The following is a 16172-nucleotide window of genomic DNA, read 5'->3' on the forward strand; positions in this document are numbered from 1 at the left end:
GGGTAACCATGGACAACGGCAAAGTACAAGCAGTAGTTAACTGGCCACAACCCACAACTGTAAAGGAGTTACAGCTTTTCCTAGGCTTCGCTAACTTCTATCGATGGTTCATCAGAAACTTCAGCACCACGGCAGCACCACTCACAGCCCTTCTTCGGGGAGGAGGACAACGGTTAAAATGGTCGGACGAGAGTAGTACTGCATTCAAACAACTTAGGGATGGGACGGTATGAAAATTTCATATCACGATTATAGTGTCCAAAATAATCGTGATTATCAATATTATCACGGTTTTGTTAAAAATTTATGAAAGTGCTCAAAAAGAACTGATGCTCACACTGAAAACATTTCAACAAGTTTTATAATTGAAAATCAACAAACAACAAATAAAACAAGTCTCCCTATGCAGTTTTTTAAGCAAGATTCTATTCTATGGCATTTGCTTCTTTATAATGCCCGTCGTCAATAGCAACACATTATTACACAGCGCACATCCATATCACAACGGACGCACGCTCTTGTTTCATTCAAATACAACTTGCCGTCTTGCGTCTCCGGTGTTTGATTGTATTGCAAAAATTAAATCATATTTGATTTATTGCTTACAGAGTTTGATAATATTGGTGTGATATATCTTGTCTGGACGATTGTTTTACAAAATGAATTCATCAACAGGTAAGATTTAAAACATTAGCTAATCTCCTTATCAATTCAATATGTCCCCGTAATTATGTGGTAAAAATAAAATCGGTTTAATAAGTGATGTATCTATACTTTACTATCCCTTAAAATATCACTCTTAATAATAGTCTTGTTTGAAGTTGTTCGTTCGTCTTTGGCTCAAATCCACTTGCTACGAACTTTTCTTCGCGGAAGCTTCACGTCTATTTCAAGTGAGTGACATAAAATGTTTCAACTCAAAACAACATTTCGTGCCCAATTGTTTCCCAGACATAGTTTTGGCATTGAGGTCAAAGTTAACTTGCCTTGCGTTCGGGCGACGATCACACAAGACGACTCGGCAGATTTGAAGTGTTTCTATTGCAGTGACTTTTTGTTCGCAGACAGGGTGACCATCCTCGATCAAGTTTCCCTCAGGACTTTTGTATGACCACACCTCAGATTTGGTCTTCTTAAAAGGCTGAAAAATGCACGGTCACTGCCTTCCACCATTCCTTCTCGAATAGTAATTTAAAAAAATATTGTGTGCTGCGCGCCTGCGTCAGACTGGCCGACAGGATTCAGTGAGTTATTAAAATCGCGATAATCAAACACGGTTTTAATGATAATTAAATTTTAAACGATAATACTAACCGTCAGTACATTTTATCACGGTTTATCGTGAAACCGGTTATCGTCCCATCCCTAAAACAACTCAAGGAGAAGTTCCACAACTCAAGGACCACTGCACCCATTTTGCACCATCCAGATCCCGAACGAGAGTTCATTGTGGAGGTAGATGCTTCCAATACAGGAATTGGGGCAATCCTGTCACAACAGCATGGAAGCCCAGCTAAAATGTTCCCATGTGCCTATTACTCCCGCAAGCTTACCCCAGCTGAAGAGAACTACGATGTAGGTGACATGGAGCTTTTGGCTATGAAGCCTGCCTTAGAGGAGTGGCGACATTGGTTGGAGGGAGCCCGGTGGCCATTCACGGTTCTAACGGACCACTGTAATCTAGAATATATCAAGGCAGCCAAACGATTGAATCCCAGACAGGCCAGGTGGTCCCTCTTCTTTTCCCATTTCGATTTCAAGGTGACATATCGTCCAGGATCCAAGAATGGCAAAGCCTCTGAATCACACAGCTGTAGACTGTGCTAATTAATATAGGTATAACAATATAACTATTGAAATGCAATGAAAGGGTAGTTTGATTTCTAACATTATTCTCTCAACAGACACTTACACTGATAATCCGGCGTTACAATTGATTTGCTTTTGGTGTACTGTGGAGTGGGTAAAACTGTTTTTAATGGCATGCTAAAAGTTACTGTTGACGCGCGCTAGCCTAGCACCAGCGAACTATGCAACTGGGATGACTGGATGAAATTTTCAAAACTGTCTCCACTGATAAATAACACTAAGGCTCACTTGGAAATTAGGCACGATGTCAAAAAATTCCGAACCACCCTTTTAAAGTCAACTGAATGTTCAAAAGGGACCATCAAAGTAAAGTGTTACCATATAGTATATATATATATATATATATATATATATATATATATATATACACACATACATGCATACACACTCACCTAAAGGATTAATAGTTACACCTGTTCAGTTTCTCATTAATGCAATTATCTAATCAACCAATCACGTGGCAGTTGCTTCAATGCATTTTGGGGTGTGGTCCTGGTCAAGACAATCTCCTGAACTCCAAACTGAATGTCATAATGGGAAAGAAAGGTGATTTAAGCAATTTTGAGCGTGGCATGGTTGTTGGTGCCAGATGGGCCGGTCTGAGTATTTCACAATCTGCTCAGTTACTGGGATTTTCACACACAACCATTTCTAGGGTTTACAAAGAATAGTGTGAAAAGGGAAAAACATCCAGTATGCGGCAGTCCTGTGGGCGAAAATGCCTTGTTGATGCTAGAGGTCAGAGGAGAATGGGCCAACTGATTCAAGCTGACAGAAGAGCAACTTTGACTGAAATAACCACTCGTTGCAACCGAGGTATGCAGTAAAGCATTTGTATGCAGCAAAGCCACAACACGCACAACCTTGAGGCGGATGGGCTACAACAGCGGAAGACCCCACAGGGTACCACTCATCTCCACAAATAGGAAAAAGAGGCAACAATTTGCAAAGAGCTCACCAAAATTGGACAGTTGAAGACTGGAAAAATGTTGCCTGGTCTGATGAGTCGCGATTTATGTTGAGACATTCAGATGGTAGAGTCAGAATTTGGCGTAAACAGAATGAGAACACGCATCCATCATGCCTTGTTACCACTGTGCAGGCTGGTGGTGGTGGTGGTGTAATGGTGTGGGGGATGTTTTCTTGGCACACTTTAGGCCCCTTAGTGCCAATTGGGCATCGTTTAAATGCCACGGCCCACCTGAGCATTGTTTCTGACCATGTCCATCCCTTATGGCCACCATGTACCCATCCTCTGATGGCTACTTCCATCAGGACAATGCACCATCTCACAAAGCTTGAATCATTTCAAATTGGTTTCTTGAACATGACAATGAGTTGACTGTACTAAAATGGCCCCCACAGTCACCAGATCTCAAGCCAATAGAGCATCTTTGGGATGTGGTGGAACGGGAGCTTTGTGCCCTGGATGTGCTTCCCACAAATCTCCATCAACTGCAAGACGCTATCCTATCAATATGGGCCAACATTTCTAAAGACTGCTTTCATCACCTTGTTGAATCAATGCCACATAGAATAAAGGCAGTTCTGAAGGCGAAAGTGGGTCAAACACTGTAGTATGCTGCCCTACAAAGGCTAAGTGCAGTAACTACGCAAACAAAGAAACTGAGAAAAAGACATAAAGTTCTTATACCAGCCAGTCAAACATGTTATGGGTAGATTATGTGGTAATGCATCTCCGAAACGGACATAATTTAACCCAGATATTTTTTCACAAGACAGAACATTTCATAAAGCCCATTACAAGTCTTCACTCATTTTTGACCAAATATGTAGTTACTGCGCTTTGCCTTTGTAGGGCAGGTGAGTGTGTGTGTGTGTATATATATATATATATATATATATACAGGGCCTGAAATTAACACCCGACCACCTGCCAAATGCGGGTGAATTTTGCTATTGGCGGGTAACACTGTCAATCTACCTGCCACATTGGCAGGTAGCCAATGAGAATTGTGAGTGATTCATTAGGATTTTTACATTTCAACGAAGTCCGCTATTGCATTGGACTTTAGCTAAAATGTGGCGGCACATTACTGGGGTAAAGAGGCCAGCTGAAACAAAACAAACAGCCAACAAAAAGATGAGGATGAGAAAAAGAAAAGTAAAGAAGACATTTTAATACAAAGTGAACAATCGGCGGCAATGGCAAGGTTCGTGAGCGGCTGATTTATGACAGCGACTGTTGTTTCGTAACGTTCATGCGATCAGAAAGAAGATGAGGCTCTTTTTCTGTCTACGTGTGCGAGTATTAAACTGTTGATGAGATGGGATGAGATAATGTAACGCGTCGCTGTTGTAGGTTAAAGTACAATGACAGTTGCACAGATGTGTGTGCGTGTGCAACTGTGCATGTTGGGAGTTGGGAACCGGTGAGAAAATGTCCGGTACCCGGTAATTTTATCAGTAATAACAGTATTAATTTAGTTCATATTTAACCGTTCCTGAACGCTGTAACTAAAAGCTGGCAAAACCACTTTTAGTTTACGTGACTAAATCCGCCATCAACACAGCCGCGTGTGATTTGTTTACGAGATGCGGTAGGTCTATGTGTACTCAACAGATATACTATATTATAGCCTATACTATATTTTGTGTGTGTGTGTGTGTCTGTCAAAATCAATGAATAAAAAGATTTTAAAAAAAATTATGTTATTAGAGTTATTATTACTTGACAGCACTTAAATGTGTATTCTTACAAGCTAAAGAACAATATTGTGAAATTCCCGGGTTTTTTTTTTTTACGTATGAGGCAAAAAAAAAAAAAATGGCTGGTAAAAAGTCTCTGTGGCAGGTAAATTTTTAAATCCACCTGCCACAGTGGCCGGTGGCTGAAAAAATTAACTTCAGGTCCTGTATATATATATACACAGTGTAAGTACAGGGACAGGGTACAGGGTAAGTTACTCCAAAAAAGTAATTAAGTTCCTAATTACCTCTTCAACAGTGTAATTAGATTACTGTACTAATTACTCTCTCTAAAAAGTATTTAATTACTTTTAATTAATAATTACTTTCAAAATCCCATATCAATCTCAACCAGCTGAACAATACAATGGTAGACATGAATCTGTTTTCATTCTTTCAAATAAATACTACAAAATTGCATGAATTATCCTTAAACTGACCAAGGTGGAGAAGGTTACATTATCAGGGTGGCCACGGGTCCTTAAAAAGTATTAAAAAGTCTCTAATCAATTTTCCTAAAAATAAGGCCTTAAAAAGTATTAAATTGTCTTAAATTCAGATTGGATTCATAATTTCGCTACAGGTAATGGTTGATAGCCACTTAGAAATAGTGGGTGGGTGCGCAGAGACAAGGGCGTGATCGAACTGTGTGTGTGTTAGAGACACGTGGGTGCGATCGAACAGTGGAGACATAAAAACATAATCCATCATTTTGTTCATACAGGACAACATTCAGTCTGCAAAGTGTTTACTTATATTTATGTAGGCCTATTCTCACATTAAAACACAGTTTTAAAAGCACAACATACTGTATTTATCCAACCCCTGTTTGAAACAGTCGATGTGTTGTAACATCTGTCAGAGTTTGAAGTCTGCCTAGATGAAGAATAGGAAAGAGTGCAAACGAACTGGTAGTTCTACGAGTCCTTTTATAGTTGCTTTCTTTCAGTTAAAGGGTAACTAAACCCCTGGTCAGAGCCTGACTCCACCCACTGGCAATAAATTTGAAAAATGCTGGAAAAGTGGGCAGAGCCCAGCGGAGGGGGGCATGCACCTGAGACGCATCTCTTTGTATGGAACTTGCCTACGTCACCAACAACCGCTGTGTCACGTACCACCGCAAACATCCAATAGGAAAATTAAACTGCAGTAGCCACCGTTCAACCTGAAGAGGGCAGCACTAAGACGTTTTTACACCATATATTGTAGAAATAGAACACTTTATAAACAAATGCCAAAAAAGTTACTCAAGTCAATGACTGGTATTAATAAAGATCAATTCTTACAGATCATTAACTAAAAAAAGTTGGTTAAGTGTTTAGTTACTCTTTAAGCACACTCTTCACATACATGTCGAAAGAGCGGATGTTAACAGGTTAATAGATGTTAACAAAGAAAACAATCTGTAAAACGCTACTAATCAGAGTGGAAGTAAACGCATTATAATAAAACAACAGCCCGCGATAGAGCGGTCACCTTCCTCTTTGCGCAAGCATTCTCACTCTGAGTGTGCACGCTCACATAACAACATCACGCATACAATAACGAACGCCATAGAAGAAGTTATCTTAAAGGTATATCAACATGTCATGAACACTACTGAACGCTAGGTGGCCGTTACAGAGTTCCATCTTTTGGACATTCATCAAATCGCACTGGTTTTCATTTCTTGTCCTCAAAACAGAGCACTAATCTGTTTATTGTTAAGTGTTTGTAGTATTATTTTATACGTAAATCAATTATTTATAATTCTTATAATGAGAATAAAGTTAGGGTTAATTAAAATTAAGGAAAACAAATATATTGATCTGAAATATAGCAAATTAATTTTAATTTATTAATTAAAAGGTACAATTACCAAACATATCTCAGAGTCTTTTTTATCTTTTTATTAGTTTAATTAATAAAATAATTATATGAAACTATTATCAGTACACTATAAATAAACTGGTTCTATGCCTTTATTAATAAAACTAAATCTAAGTCTTTATTAATATACTTTATTATTTAAAACATACAAGGCTTAAGAGTTAAGACATTTATAAAAATGTCTTCTATAGTTATTTTCACTCCATTGTACTCCACAGCTGACTGAATGTACGCAATTGACAATTGGTTATTCTCATTTTACCATACTGTTCATTTTGAACAGACAGTGTGTTTACTTGGAAATATTACTGTATATTTTCACTTTTAATTTATATTTCCATCGTAAGTTTGGTCTTAAATTTAATTTAGAAGTGGTTTTAAAAAGTCTTAATTTTAAATTGTTTATACCTGTAGCCACCCTGATTATAAAAACATACTTTTTAACATCAGACAATACATTTTGATGTTAAACCCACTATTGTTTTATGTCTGATCTCATGATATTTCACACTTTTTTCATACCTATTTTAAAAGATGGCAAATTCATACGAATTTGAGACACCTCATAAAATGCACACGAATCGGTGTGAGATCGGATTGATCTGTAAACAGTATTTACCTCAATTAAATCAGAAGTAACTGTAATTAAATTACAGGTAAATGAAGAGTAATCCCTTACTTTACATTTTCAAGGGAAAAGTAATTGAATTATAGTAACTAATTACTTAGTAATTAGTTACACCCCAACACTATATATATATATATATATATATATATATAGTGGCAAAGCCACAGAGAAGACCACACAACCAAAATCTGGACCCTGATCAATGCAGCTCACAAGATCTGCTCACAGCAACCACAAAGCTATAAATGACAACACAGCTGGCCAGACTGATCACCTGAATGTGCATATGAGAGGCACTCTATCTGAGGTTTACAGAGAGGAAAACAAAATTGAGCTGAAACATATGGAGCTTAAATCCCAGAGTTTAAGTACAGCTCTGCATTTAAAGGAAGAGAAAGAGAGAGACTAAGTTTTTAGTTGTACTAAGGGTCAGTCAGTCCACAGTTTTTATGAGAGCATGGTGCAGACTGTTCTGGAGGAGCACAGCTGAGGGACAATGACTGTGGTCTGCAATGGGGTCAGTAATTTGTAGTCGGACATTGAGGGCAAATCAGTGGCACTGAAACAAAGTCTTCTGGGAGTTGAAAACAAAAAGGCAAAAGTAGACAACAGTGTACTCTTGAAGCTGACGTAAGTCCCATGTGCCTTAACTTTGTTTTACAAGATTCAATATGAGTTTTCCTTAAGATTTGCATTTAAAATACAATTTTAAAATGACTTGTAATGCTTGTAACCTGCTGAAAATTAACATCAACAAAAGACTAAAACTTACTTATTTGAAGCAAGTGGGTTAATACCCTTTTATATCCCATCTTCATTTTTGTGTCTCTATGTTTGAATGTGGATGTGTGACTCAAGAATGTTAATTAAGTGTTTCTTCTGTTTTATCTCTTGCATATTTTCATTCTTTCTGTTTACCCCCTCGCGCTCTTGGGGGGAGGCGTGGTGGAGTTTTAGAGGACAGCGTGTACAGCTCTGGGGATCAGATACATATCTGTGAATGAAAGATGAAAGGGGTTTTTGTGTGTTCACGTGTATGTGAGAGAAAAGGAGATAGAGGCCCAGAAAGAAATGTAGATGTTAAATTGGAAAACAAGTAAGAAGTGCCAAAAGCTAATGGATCAAAAACGATAAGAACCAAGTATGTAGATAACTTTGACTTTAAAGAGTGAGTAAACAACTATTCCCTAAAAATTCATTGTAGATTTGTGTACAGTATGTTTGGAGTATTAGAAAAAAAAAAACACACAAAAAAGTTGTGGCTCTTTTATGATGAGTAGCTGAGGCAGAAGGGGTCCTGAATGCTCATTAAAGGAGTAGTTCACTTTTAAAAAAACTATTTGCGGATAATTTACTCACCCCCATGTCATCCAAGATGTCCACGTCTTTCTTTCTTTCTTCAGTTGAAAAGAAAGTCAGATGAAATTTTTGAAGTTTTTGATGAAAACATTGCAGGATTTTCTCCATATAATGGACTTGTACCAAACGGTTCAAGGTCCAAATGAGAGTTTCAGTGCAGCTTCAAAGGGCTTTAAACGACACCAGACAATGAATAAGGGTCTTATCTAGGATCCTTCGAGACATGACTCGAAAAAACATTTGTTCATTTTCATCACAGAAAAAGAGCAAGGCGAGCATTTGTGCTTATAAAACAAACTTTTTTATTTATTTTTGAAATGACCGATCGTTTCGCTAGCTAAGACCCTTATTCATCGTCTGGCGTCGTTTAAAGCCCTGTGAAGCTGCACTGAAACTCTCGTTTGAACCTTGAACCGTATGGTTCCCAATGAAGTCCATTATATGGAGAAAATCCTGGAATGTTTTCATCAAAAACCTTAATTTTTTTTTTGACTGAAGAAAGAAAGACATAGACATCTTGGATGACATGGGGGTGAGTAAATTATCAGCAAAAGTTTTTTTTAAAACTGAACTACTCCTTTAAGCCTGTAAACATTTACTGCACATTCCATGTTTACCTCCTTTACTTTGAACAACTCTAAAGATCTTAATTAAAAGAAAAGAGCTTCTACTGTTATCACACAAGCAAACACACATGCAGGTCATTTTAACCCTGTCAAATTGAGTTATGTTACCTCATGAAGCACAAGAGAAACCAATCTAAGCCTGTAAAACACCTCACCTCCTACTAACCCACATGGACACACACCAACTCATCTTACGCAAAGATTGCTGAAAGAGAGTGGGGTAAAGTGAGACATTTTTTTTACATTTACATTCCTCTAAGCGAGCTAAAATGATACATCAGAAAATGTATACATTTCCCATTAATTCAGGATGTTTCCTAGCAATGGAAATTATCTGAATGAATTCAGGACGAAGGGCAGTAAAAATATGGTCATTTTTTTAAAAAAAGTAGTCTTGTGTCTGACTTTACCCCAGCTTAGGGGTAAATTGAGACAGACCAGAGAAATCAACAGGGTAAACTGAACCAGCTGGGGGTAAACTGATCCACTTTCTTTTCATCAGAGCCCTAGCTCCCTGAAAAGCAGACGACTGGTTTCAGTCAGGAGGGAGTATGGGTGTGGTTACGAGGAGAAAAGTGATCTCGAAAAAATGCCTCCAACCTAAGTTGGGGGGCTCTTTACGAGGGTAGGCTCGTCTCTGGCCTTTTGTCAAGCCTGGAGAAGCTTCTACATATAAACTGTCTAGAGATGAGAGCAGTCGCACTTTCGCTGAAAGCCTTTCTCCCGTATTTAAAAGGCCACCATGTCCTAGTCCAGACAGGCAACATGGCAGTGGTGTCCTATATAAATCGCCAGGGTGTTCCATAGCTGTCAACCCTCCTGTTTTTTCTGGGTTTCTCACGTATTTTATCTCTGTTCCCGCTGTCTTCCTGTTTTAGTATTTTCCTGTAAAATTTCCCGTATTTTTACGCTCTGATTGTGTGAGACGTACAAGCTCGGACATATTCGGCTTGAAGTCGTTCATACTCAGAGACACACTGGCTGCGTGCATCTCAGCTGCGTGGCATGACCGTTTTTATTTTACTGTCTATTTTATTTCGGCTCCCATGTTAACAGATTAGAGCTTGCACACTGCCTGCGTGACACGCGCAAACGAGTGCATGCTAGAAATAGAACCAGAGATGCCTATTTTTCATGTGACACGCAAGCGTGTTGGAAGCGTTTCCAGGCAAAAAAAAAAAAAAGATTATTATTTTTGCCTATATATATTTTCATGTCATTTTTTTTAAACAATCGAGTCCTGGTGTCCACTACAGAGGTCATAGCATTACATGGGAATATTTGTTGTTTTTTTTTCATTTGTTTCTCATGCTCTTAATAATGTAAAAAAAAAAAATCCCTTATTTTGGCGATGGATTCCGGGAAATCTCCCTTATTTTCAATGTTTAATGTTGACAGCTATTGGTGTTCTCAAGTCAAGCAACCTGCACACCATGGCCAAAAACCTAATTTTATGGGCTCAGCTCAACCTGTGCTCCCTAAGGGCAGCGCACGTGCCAGACATCCTGAACCAGGGTGTGAATATGTTATCCAGAGACAATGTTCCCCCAGAGGAATGGTCTCTTCACCCACAGACGGTTCGGCTAATATCGATCTCTTTGCCTCAGAAGACAACGCTCATTGCTGAATATTTTTCTCAAAGAGCAGGGACGCCCATGATTGGGCGAGCCGCCCGCTGTAGCCACCCTCCGGTCACAATGTTACCACAGGTAATCAAACGGATCAGGGAGAGCAAGTGTGCAGTGCCACTAATAACACCTCTCTGGAAGACCCAGTTATGGTTCTCTGTGCTGGTACAACTGCGGTGCCGCTGAGGAGAGACCTCCTCATGCAGGCAAACCGGTTAATCTGTCATCTCCGTCCCGACTTGTTGGCCCTTTATTTATGGCCCCTCAAAAGGTACTCGGGTGTCTACCTGGAAAGGGTGCTGAAAACGATCACTGAGGCAAGAGCACTGTCAACTAGAGGCCTCTACACTCAGAAATGGGTGGTATTTTCTGACACCAATTATCGAGGGCTCTGACATGCCAAGGCGCAAAGCAGCCTGATTGGTTCTTGTGCATGAGCTGCCTCGCCATAGATTCATGCAGTTGTCGCAGCACATCCAATGACCGCACTAGCCATTCATCTGTGTCTGCTGTGTAGCTGCACTGCGTTTTAAAAATTTTGGCTTCAATATTCCACATTTTTAAAACAGATCTCCTCAATATCTTGTCAAAATCTTGTCAGGCTTGTCAATATTTCTATCCCTTGCAGCTGCTCTTATAGACTTCTTTCCTTCCTTGACCTCAGCAGCTGCACTCTCCATCTCCTCGAGGGGTGTTTTGCCCCACGTTGTCGTCCTGGTGAATTACCTTGGTACAACGGCTGTTCTACAATGTTTATGACATTAAAAAAAACTTTACCCACTTTACCCCAGAGCATTTGTCTCACTTTTCCCCACTGCCACATTCTAGAAAAAACGATCTCTCTTAGTAATTCAGGATACTCTTCAGCTAGCATCATCACATGTTTTTTTTATATGTTGTGAAAAAACATGCTTATCAGCACCATGAGCTCCTCTCCTTCATGGCCAAAGGGAAATGGGATGGCCTTGAAAACATAATGGTCACATGACCACAAATGTGTTCCATTTGCTAGACACAGGGGGTGTCTCACATTACCCGATGTCTTACATTATAACATTGAAATCATCCATAGATGCCCATCTGTGGGCTAAATGTGATCATGCTTACATTACTGAGACCATCTAGTCATCTTGGAAACCCAAAGTTTTGGCGCACACTTGGCTGGTGACCTCATCGCTCCCACACTTCCCAGGAGATCCTCCTTGCACCATTTGACTTCCTTCCCCTCTGAGCGGTTGACCTATCAGTCCATCTCTCTATCACTCCATCATTGTCCTCTATCACGTAGACAGCAATAATTATCCTCCCGAAGTCCACTTCCTGCCTTCTTCTTCCCTTCTAGCCAATCACATTGCAGAGTTGAGGCACCAAGAAGGGCCTCTCATTTAAACATGGCATTTCCTGTTAAAGATATGGCCCAACCCCCTCACTTCCTCCCCCTCAATCTTTTTCAAACAAGCTTTTGATTTTGCTAGGGGTTCTGGAATTAGGTGAACTTCCTATTGCACTTAATTGCCATGATCTAGAAATGTCCACACTAGGTTGTTAGAAGAAAACAGTAGAAAGAATAAAGTGATGTCATTACAGGAACATTTCACCAAAAATGAAAATTGCCATTATTTGCTCTCCCTCAAGACATTTCAACCTGCCTGCTGTTGTTTTGTCAGTGACTCTTTATAATTTGAAAATTCAAATTATAAAGAGTCTTTACGCATTACATGTAGCATACAATTACATTTCACAGCCATCATGGTTGTCAAGAAATTAAAAAAGGAGGAAAAAAGGGGAAAATGGGGGCAATAAATAGTCTACAGTACATAACTTGTAAATTATATTTCAAGTATATATTCCAAAGTATACTCTGAAATCAATTTGTGAAATCAGTTTGAGAAGAACATTCTAATGTAACACATTTCTGTTATAATATCTTCAATCAAACTTCCATTCCATTTCCAGCAACAGGGAAGATTTTCAGTCAAAAACAACAAACATCAGTCTGTTATGCGTGTGTCAGTTCTGTGCATGTGGGTCACATGAAGCACTTTTATGGTGTTTTAGTCCTTTTTTGGGATTGAAAGATCTTTAAAGGAGTAGTTCGCTTTAAAAAAAAAACAACTTTTGCTGATAATTTACTCACTCCCATGTCATCCAAGATGTCCATGTCATTCTTTCTTCAGTCGAAAAGAAATTAAGGTTTTTGATGAAAACATTCCAGGATTTTTCTCTATATATTGCACTTTAAGGTCAAAAAACAGTTTCAGTGTAAACTGTTCAAAGGGCTTTAAACGATTCCAGACGATGAATAAGGGTCTTATCAAGTGAAACGATCGCTCGTTTAAAAAAACAAAAAACAAACAAAGTTGAAGTTTTATAAGCTAAAAATTCTCGCCTTGCTCAGTTCTGTGTGACTCTCCTGTTCGAACTCGTTCATCAAAATGAACGAATCTTTTCGAGTCAATTTGTTCATTTCGTTCGTTGAATGAACCAAATGACTCGAAAAAGATTCGTTAATTATGACGAACGAGTTCGAACAGGAGAGTCACGAATGTGCATCACAGAACAGAGCAAGGCAAACATTTGAGCTTATAAAACTTAAAAGCTCGTTTCGCTTGATAAGACCCTTATTCATCGTCTGGAATCGTTTAAAGCCCTTTGAACAGTTTGCAGTTTGCGCTGATACTGTCTTTTGGACTTGAACTGTTCGGTTACCAGTAAAGTGCATTATATGGAGAAAAATCCTGGAATGTTTTCATCAAAAACCTTAATTTCTTTTTGACTGAAAAAAAGAATGACATGGATATCTTGGATGATATGGGGTGAGTAAATTACCAGCAAAAGTTTTTTTTTTAAAAGTAAACTACTCCTTTAATGCATTTCTTTATAGATCCACAGTGTTCCTGACTCAATTTTAAAGAACCTTTATGCCAAAAACATTCTATGTAAGGAAATATCTTAAAAGATTGTATTATAATTTTATGTTTCACGGGATATTTCAATTTTAGTATTAATGTTTACGAGCTGCTTAATTTTTATTTAAAAAATAAAATAAAAAATAATTTACACAAAATTAGGGTGCTATCACACTGGCAGCTTTGTTCTAAACAGGGCACGGCTTGCATGAAAAATTGGCAATGTAAAAGCTGTCATGTGGACCTGTGAGTGTACTGTGGTACCTAACCCGAGACTATAGGAGGAGGTCTGAGCTTGGTTGCAGTGGAACTTTGGCTTGATTCACGTGAATGTGAAGCAAATTGAACTCAGGTCCACACTGGTTTAGGAAATAAAGTAACATGCGCATGTGTTTTAAACGATGACAATGTCATTGATTCAACAAAACACATGTACAGTGGTGATGATTTACCTTGGATGTAATTTTCATGTTATCACTGTGAAGCTGCTTTGATACAATCTTTATTGTAAAAAGCGCTATTTAAATAAAGGTTACTTGATGCGAGTTCTTGCCCTACATGTAATGAGATTTCTCTGGATTCAAGTCATGTGAAGTATATTTATATAACGCTTTTCACAATATAGATTGCATCAAAGCAGCTTCACAGTATAAATCAAAACATAATAACAATGTTCGTTTCTTAGAGGAAAAACTTTCACGTTTGGTAGAGCTGATCAAGGATATTACTGATTGGTTCATTCATTTGAATATCCCCAACTGAGCAAGCCAAAGGCAACAGTGGCAAAGAAACCGAAAAACTCCATCAGGTGACCCAATGGAGAATGATTCCCTGAATCTTTTCACAATATTATGAATGGTAGAAGGTGAAAGACCTAAATTCTTTGCAATTCTCTAACAATATTTGACAGAAAGTGATGAGCCATGACCCATCCTTGACTGAGATAAACCTTTTACACTCCATCATGATACCCTCACCTATTACCTGTTTACCTACTTATTGTGGACTGTTTCAAAACAGCTTCACTTGGATATTCTATATGCTTTTCACTCTTTGGACAGACTTTTCACTCTTTGGACAGATTTTGCCTCTGTCCAAACTTTGTTGGAGTGTGTTGCAGCCATCAAAATGTGCTTATATTTACAAAGTACACTTTAGTTGGTCAATGAAAGCTTTGTACTTTTGTCATTTAAATAAAGGTTAAAGAGAATTAACAAATCAATTTTATTGCAGTTTATATTTATTGGTACGGCATTTCAGAATATTTGTAAACAATAGGCACCAAGATACTTCCGGGTGGCAGAACGCGAGTGGATCTGAAGAGATCCAGCCGGCTACTGTAACATAGTTAAACACATTGTTGTTGATCAAAGTTGAATCGATGATGAAAACGTTTTGTGTTTGGGGTTGCGCTGCTAGATGTACAGCAAAAGGTGTAGGGGTTGTTTTCGATTTCTTGTTGGTGAGGAGGTTATAGCGGTGAGCGTTGTGTCGTCAAAAGTAGGAAATCTTAATGATGTCCTAAATTATATGATTCATCTACTGTTTATATTTTTGCTGCCAACCCCTTCAACTCTGCTTTGTGTTTTCTCAAAACGGTCCATCTACAAAATCATAGCAGAGCATTTATCCCCAGCCGGGACTATCATTCGAGATTAATATTAGTAAACTTGTCTCTTTTGAAGATCAGACTCATTGCCAGTCACTGCCTGAAGTAAAAGAGGGCTGCCCATGATAGGCTATATATAGCATGTTATTTTGGCAAGAAAAATGAGCTAGAGAGTAAGAATTTCAGAATTCCCCATTGCTGGTGAGGGCACAAGATTTCCGCACACAGATTTCACTGTTGGTCACACAAATGTTGTGCTTCAAGCATCGCTACACTATCAACTATAGACAACTGGACATTTGTTGCTGTCAAAATGTTACAGAAATGTTGCTAATTTTGTTAACACCTTAACTGCTCTAGCCATGAGTGAGTTTTCATAGCGGTTCTTCTTCCAGCTCTGCTCTTCTCTTTTAGTACTTCCTGTCCCTGTTGTTTATATGTGATTGCCCACTTGAAAGACCTCGGTTACGAGGCAAGATTTGACCTCTGACCTCATGCCCTGCACAACCCTTGGGTGAGATGAAGGGGCAAGACCACAGTGAGGCTACGCTGAAGCTGGAGATACTCATCAGGTGGCCACAACACAAGCTTTGGTCCAACCCCGATGCTCTGGGCCTCGTAACCACTAGTGTGCAGCCTGCCCATCTGCCCTGTTATTATGGCCATAGAGCTAGTGTCTCTTAAAATACACATCACAGTGCAAGTACACACTGTAATGGGCCCTGGAGTATACATTACAACACCATCAAACACTAGTGTACTTTAAAATACACACACGGCCCATACACACGCATTATGTTTTTAGGGTATTCATTAAATTATACATCTATATCCCTTATATACTGTATGTCTATGTTAAACAGTTGGGAACATTTCCCCTGGCACAGGAAGGGACCACTACGGACCTCAAAAGAGCCTCAAAATTACAATTTAGTCCCAGGCCCCATTAATTTTTACCATGGTCTA

At 38.8% G+C, this 16172-nt stretch overlaps 1 protein-coding gene across 5 annotated transcripts in view; it reads right to left on the bottom strand.

The window, feature by feature from the left end:
* Positions 1-16172, bottom strand: part of LOC120474866 (actin filament-associated protein 1-like 2) — an 86977-nt gene that overhangs the window by 28590 nt on the left and 42215 nt on the right. The window lies entirely within an intron of this gene.

This window comes from Pimephales promelas, chromosome 14, assembly GCF_988280905.1.
Source record: "Pimephales promelas chromosome 14, fPimPro1.hap1.1, whole genome shotgun sequence".
NCBI classification, from domain to species: Eukaryota; Metazoa; Chordata; class Actinopteri; order Cypriniformes; family Leuciscidae; genus Pimephales; species Pimephales promelas.